The sequence below is a fragment of the Salmo salar genome, chromosome ssa10, assembly GCF_905237065.1.
Source record: "Salmo salar chromosome ssa10, Ssal_v3.1, whole genome shotgun sequence".
Classification (NCBI taxonomy): domain Eukaryota; kingdom Metazoa; phylum Chordata; class Actinopteri; order Salmoniformes; family Salmonidae; genus Salmo; species Salmo salar.
The window spans coordinates 15,924,831-15,930,830 of NC_059451.1; positions in this window are offsets into that span (position 1 = coordinate 15,924,831).

A 6,000-nucleotide genomic window follows, 5' to 3' on the forward strand; every position below is an offset into this window, starting at 1 on the left:
CAAAGGCATGAGGGCACATTGAGTAACGACTGCCTTCTAAAGGCATGAAAGTCCTCTAAGTAAGGGAAATCAGAAGGAACACTCCAGTGCTTTGATCTGCGTTCAAAATGAATTACTGCATCTAGATTAGAACACAGATTCAAATGAGAAGAGCGAGTCTTTTTGATATAGTGAAGCAGTACGGGTCAGATGATGTTCTTTTGGTCACTCTCCAGCACTCTGGACGTGATCACATTACAGACAGTCTGTGCCTTCTCTGTGGTGAGTAAAGCACCACGTATCTTGGACTGTGTACAGTATGTATGTGTGAAGTGCTTTGGGGCTCATTGGGAGGAGAAGCATATTAGTAGCATATTTTCTCTTCTTCACGCACATTTCAATGACAGCACCGCAGAAGTGTGTACATTATGTAGTTAGTCACACCGTTCCTCCCCTCCACCCTCTCTCGCGCTCATTCGTTCTCATTCTTTGAAATATACAAAAGCAAGTTGACGCAAGCACTTAAACAAATGAAGACACTGACGCCAATGAGAAATCTATACCTCAATTCAGAGCCCCCTGGCTCTGCCTGAAACTTCTGGGTCTCTTTCACATTACTAACGTCCTTATGCATTTTTTCCCCAGCTACAATACTAATCCCTACACACACTACTCCCTCTCCATGCCTGGCTGCCTCTGTATCACTGTACACCCAAACCCCACCCTGCCCAACTCTATCCCACTACCAACAACCCACTACACCCCCACCAACCCCTGATTGTGGCTGCATGGGAGAGAGAGAGAGAGAGAGAGAGAGGGGGAGAGAGAGAGAAGGGGAAGAGTTGGCCTCACTTGAGGTCTCTTTCAACTCCCCTCTGATTCGGGGGACCCGAACAAAGCCTTGATTCTCACTGAAACCTTGGCTGATGGGCGATCAGACCAGCACTCCTCATGACTTTGTGGTCTCCCCCTGGTTTTACTGGTGCCTTTCAATTAGGCGGCCATTTTAGACAAAGAAAATGACAATGCAAACAATGGCCTAGCTTCAGTCGCAGAGGCCTGAGTTTGAGGTCAACTGGCTTCCAGTGACTTCTGCACCCCACCAGTATTTTAACAGCTTATTTTGAGTGTCACCTCAACTCCATCCTCTGGAGTTACAAGACAAAACCAAAACCAAAACAGCATTTATCTATTTTCATTGTTGAAGTGAGTTTTTTTTAGCATGCTATGTCCTGCCCATCTCCTGCAAAATTGCAGTTGAATGTAGTTCTCAAAATGGCTTTATGATTAGAATACAGAGGAACAATATGAGGAAATGGTTCGAACTGTGAGAACCAATGACAACCAAACAATTCACCCATAATGCAGCGAGTGTAAAACAGTAGGCAATCAGGAGGTGGCTTCTGCAGTAAGCTTCCTGTTGCTAGGGAAAGAAACCTATCACAACCCACTGGGCACACTGTGTCATTTAAAAGTGGAAATGTTGGTAATATTTGATTGAGACGTTGATCAGTGAGATTTCAAACTTTATTCACCTACTCAAAAAGACAGCCAGAAGTTTGTTGAATTACCAATGTGTTATCACTATGCTTTCAGTTGGCATCTAAATGTCTTATCGTCGTGCTTTCAACCATTTAAAAGCACAACAAATTTCAAATGGGAATTTATACAATAAATGAATGTGTTATCACTGTGCTTCATCTAATAGCAGAACCAAATGACCTGGACTGCAGTTGAGATTACATTAAAAGTACATAGTGCAAGTGATCAATGCCGTTCGAGATTCTGCACAGATTATTATTGCAATTGTGAAGATCTCCACAGAGCTGTGACCTTGGTGTCCCCAGGGCTGAGTTTGGGAAGCCCTGCAGTAGGCTAACCTCAAAATGTGGCCATGGATGTGTTACTCATTTTAAGGGTGAATAAATACTGTTACATTAGTTTGTAAGATAGCCTTAACTTTTGGCTATTTACTGTATTAGAAAAAGATGATTGAATTGTGTTTGGTTGACAATGGAGGATAGTTTCATCTGAGCCAATGGCTTAATCCTATTCTTTAACTTTGATTTTTGGTTTAGTTGGAGACGTGAATCCAACATACCATTTGTTAACTTGTCAACAAGTTAATAGGCTATTTACTATATTGCAAAAGTGATATTGTATTGTGTTTGTCATGGGGAGCCAGGGGTCAGCCAAAGGCCCTCACGGCAAGAAATTCCACTTTGTCACAAAATGAATAATTTATATGTTGGATTCCCGTCGCCATCTCAACCAAGAATCAAAGATAAAGAATGCGACTAAATCAAATCAAACTTTACTTAGAGTGCATGTAAAGTTTGATTTGATTTAGTCCTATTCTTTAACCTACCTTTAGGAATGACTTCGATAGCAACAGTGAATATATTTAGTTATTAAGAGGTCTCTGAACAATCCTTCTCATGATAGCGCATTGGTAGTAGGTAATATGAAAACTAAGCTGGGCTTGGTTAAAACCCCGTATTGAAGACCAAATGAATAGTTGTAGATCAACTCTCCAGTCGGCGCTGCCCAGGCGATTGTTTTTTATTTGATAGTGGATATAACGTTGAAGATCTGACGTTGTTTCAAAGGTACAAATTCAACATCTTTTATACAAGGGTTGTCTATGTTGAAAATTGGTTACAATGATGACATATTCTTGCGGTTGAAATGTCACCCTCAAAACAACAGTTGACGTTTATGACTTTTTTCAAATCCAATGTATTTTCTTTGTGCAGCAGATTCCACGTCGCAATACGTTGATAAATGATTCAACCAGCTTGTGCCCAGTGGAAAAGGGGGTATGCTTTCTATTAGGCTTTTTATTACATTACTCCCTACTTAACTGGCGCCCTAAAAGGCAAAGTAGCATATGTTTATGGGATGGTGCGGTCATAAAAGGACTATAGCATTGGTGCAGGTGAGCGATACGTGGCCATGTAGGTACTCAACTCACTTCCTATTGGGTTTCGCAATAGGCTGCTGTATATTTTTCATTTACCAGATACTCTTATCCAGAGTGACTTACAGTAGTGAGTGCATATATTTTCATACTGGTCCCTTATGGGAATCAAACCCACAACCCCTAGCATTGCAAGAGCCATGCTTTACCAACTGAGCCACACAGGACCAGGACAAGTATAATTTTCTTGCAACAGTTTCTTTAATAATTGATTGGGAGCAAAGAACAAACACAATAAATGTTTCTGGGCAATAAGCCAGTTACAGTACATCACAATTAACGAGACCACCCAAGATATGACTGTGCTAAAAACATTTTTTTTACAGACATTTAGATGAAAGAAGAAAAAAACTGACACACACACATTATAAACAGTAGGGTACAGTGTATAAACACAACCACAAAGCATTTTGGGGCTTTTCTGATTATGATTACAATGGTTAAAGGGGGATTTGTTCAAATTCTAAATGCAAAAGGTCTGATTTGTTTATTCTTATCTCATTAGTTTGCCTAATTATACCTTCCCCCACTGTAAAAGGCCTGCTGTGGTATTCAGTAGGGAGATAGCTGATCATGCTGCTTTCCCGCCTTGAACAACTGATTCCAGTTCAGCTCATGGTTCCCCAGTCCTACCTTTAACCATCATGAGCTACACAATCCAAACTGATCCTGGGCTTACCATTGGTTTGACTCTAACTTCCCTTTTGTTCATTAGAATTGAAAAGGTACATAGTAAATGAGTGATAGGACCCCTATGGGAGTGAGTGAGTGAGGGCATGAGGTTATATACTGTAAGCAAATGCTCTATAATCTTAATAAAGCATGAAAGTCCCACAGATTATTCCCATCGGACACAGTTGTTAATCTAAGGTTTGTGTCTCAGTGAATATGCAAAGCGCTGTCTGTAGCAGGGTTTACCTACATGGACACCTTGGGCATCCCCGCTGAGTCATGTGGTGAGGGCTGCCCCCCGAGGCCCCATGGGCCAAAAAAACTCCCCTTGACTTGGGATTTTACTCAACTCAAGTAATTCAGGATGACTAGCTCATGAGATGCAAATACACAGCATAGGCTGCAACATGACTCCTCCGTTTGAGAACTGAAACTTCCATCTGTTGGTTGAGATATTATTATCTCCATATGCAAAAATGTATATTCTTCAAAAAGGATGACAGTCACAGAAAAGACACGCACGACAACTGCAAGGTTCACCTCACCAAGTAGAACAGTTAAGTTATTCTTCTGGTTAGATGGACAAATCTTAATAAATGTCCCTCTGTTGTTCAATCGATTGTGAATTAGGGTAATATGATGTTGGTTTCAGAATAAAGAGAAGTTGGGTGGGTGGGGAGTGGTTGGGGTTAAGGAGTGGGGTGGAGGGGTTGGGTGTCACGTCCTGACTAGTAAAGGGGTCATTTGTAATTGTAGTATGGTCAGGGCGTGGCAGGGGGTGTTTGTTTTGTGTGTTTTGGGTTTTTTTGGTTCTAGGGGATTTTGGTGTTAGTTTTCTATTTCTATGTTTCTTTTTCTATGTGTGGCCAAGTATGGCTTCCAATCAGAGGCAGGTGTCTTTCGTTGTCTCTGATTGGAAGCCATACTTAGGCAGCCTGTTTTTCCAGTGTTTTTGTGGGTGGTTGCTTTCTGTATAGTCTGTGAACCTTACAGAACTGTTGATTGTCGGTTTGTTATTTTTGGTTAAGTGTTCACTCTCTTTAATAAATATACGAAGATGAGCACTATACCCGCTGCGTTTTGGTCCCCTTTCATCGACGCTTGAGACATTGGGGAAATGGGTTGGGGGCCCCTAACGTGGGTCTGTAATTAAGAGCCACTGCTCTACACTGGCCCAGCCACCTCACAGGCACTGAGTCCCCACTTAGCACTCGCCAACACACAAAAGAGTCGCCACATTTCTCTGTAGCCATTTGATGTGAAGGGGGGGGGATAACCTTGAGTGGAAGATTTAATTTCTTCAAAAAAGGAAGAGTCAATTGAAAAATCCCTCAGTCTAAAGAGGGTACCACTCCCTTTACATTTAAATATAGCCTGAGCCTTCTAAAAATAGTCCTCTCAGCCCGCTATTTATAGCTGGAGTCTTACAGATTTAATTCTGTCAGCAACATTAAATGGGGCAGAGTAAGGCTTTGCTGGAAAGAAAAGGGCTCCTGTTCCTGTAGTTTTTTTTGGTTTTTTTTGCTCGGCTGGCTTGATGTCAGCTGGGCTCAGCGTGCGTGGCTCCAGACTGCTGCCGCCCTGTCTTGTAGTGGAGCCTGCGTGCAGAGACCATGAACACAGCTATTGTGCTTTTCGGTGTGCCGGCCCGGCAGCCCTCAGGGCAGCTCCTAAAACATTTTCCACCGTTTTTTGCAGAGTGGCTGTTGTGACTTGGAAGACACAGCAAGGCATTGTCTCTCGGTGCGAGAAGTGTTTGTCGCACAATAGATCCTATTATCGCAGGGTTCACACACTCGCACTCTCCATTGACGCATTGAGTTATCTTTGCTGTTTTTATGGCTTTGGGGTTGAAGCACTTCTAAAATATCCCTGACCATCACCTTCGAAACAATAATGGCACTTTATTTTACTTCAAAGGTAGCCAGCCCATGATTCATTGGCACTGATGCTTCAGACACAGTGAGGGAGGTAGGTTATTTTATGAGTGCCCAAAAGCCGAGATGTGAGAGTACATCGAAAATGTCAGGTCAAGCAGTGTCATTTGGAGACCTCGTTGGAAGGATGTCACATGTCCAAAGCCTATTCCACGACTCTGCTAAGATGACAAAAGGTATCGCTGCCCTCATGAGTTACCATAGGATGATCACTCTGCCACCATGCAGTCACTTAAACTGTATCATCTTACCGTGTTTAACAGCTTGAGGTCATTTGACCTCAAGTACCCTGGCCAGTTGACAATAATGTGTTTGTTCTGTGGTTTTGCTCACGCACTTGCCTTGCTCCTTAGTCATGGTTCATTATCATTATGCTTTGCTCTTTTATCAGTGAGGGACTAGGGGACTTAACTATAGCTATGGTTTAACAAG